The sequence below is a fragment of the Pteropus medius genome, unplaced genomic scaffold (genome assembly GCF_902729225.1).
Source record: "Pteropus medius unplaced genomic scaffold, Ma_sr-lr_union100, whole genome shotgun sequence".
In the NCBI taxonomy this organism is placed as follows: Eukaryota; Metazoa; Chordata; class Mammalia; order Chiroptera; family Pteropodidae; genus Pteropus; species Pteropus medius.
Window position 1 is genome coordinate 6,596,743 of NW_024354886.1, and position 880 is coordinate 6,597,622.

The following is an 880-nucleotide window of genomic DNA, read 5'->3' on the forward strand; positions in this document are numbered from 1 at the left end:
AGCGATGGCTGGAGGTAAGGCTTTCTCCCAGGCAGAAGTGCTGGCAATATTCATTCTTCTCTGTTGAGACCTCCCCTCTCCCAGTGCGTGAACTCAGTGCCGCCATGGCTGAATGTCATCAGACTAGATAACAGAGGTTGCTCAGCCCAGAGGATCCCCTGAAACTCTGCCTCTCCCAAATCCCAGCCCCACCCATGCCAATCCAGTCATGTCCTCAGCAATTCATGTGCTCCTTACTGAGCCAACTCCAAGACTCACACTGGTTGGTGGCAGCTTGCCTTGGTTTCTGGCACGGTCTCTTGAGGCAACTATAAGCACAGCATCTGTGGATTGCTTGCTGAATCTTAACAGGTGGCCCCAGAGGGGCAGAGGCTGGCGCTAAACTTGGCCTGCAGCTGAACCTCTCTCAGGACTGTGCCCCTGGACACTTACTACACAAAGCCATGCCAAAAAGACCAGGATACTTAGGAGCTTTGCTTAGTACATAGAAACAGACACGGAAAGGCAGCCAAAATGTGAAGACAAAGAAGCAGAAACCATATGACAGAACAGAACAGAGATCCAGGAGTAATGAGGTCAAACAATCTAACAGATGCAGAGTTCAAAATGCTGGTTATAAGGATGTTCAATGAACTTAGGGGAAGTGTGGATGAACTCAGTGAGAACTTTAACAAAGAGATAAAAAACATAAAAGTGGAAATGGAAATTATAAAAGAGAACCAGTCAGAAATGAAGAACACATATACTGAGATAAAGAGTATATTAGAGGGAATCAACAAAGTGGATAAAGAAGAGAATTGGACCACCAATACAGAGGATGGGGAAGCCAAGGACACTCAATCAAAATGGCAAGAAAGGAAGGAAGGAAGGAAGGAAGGAA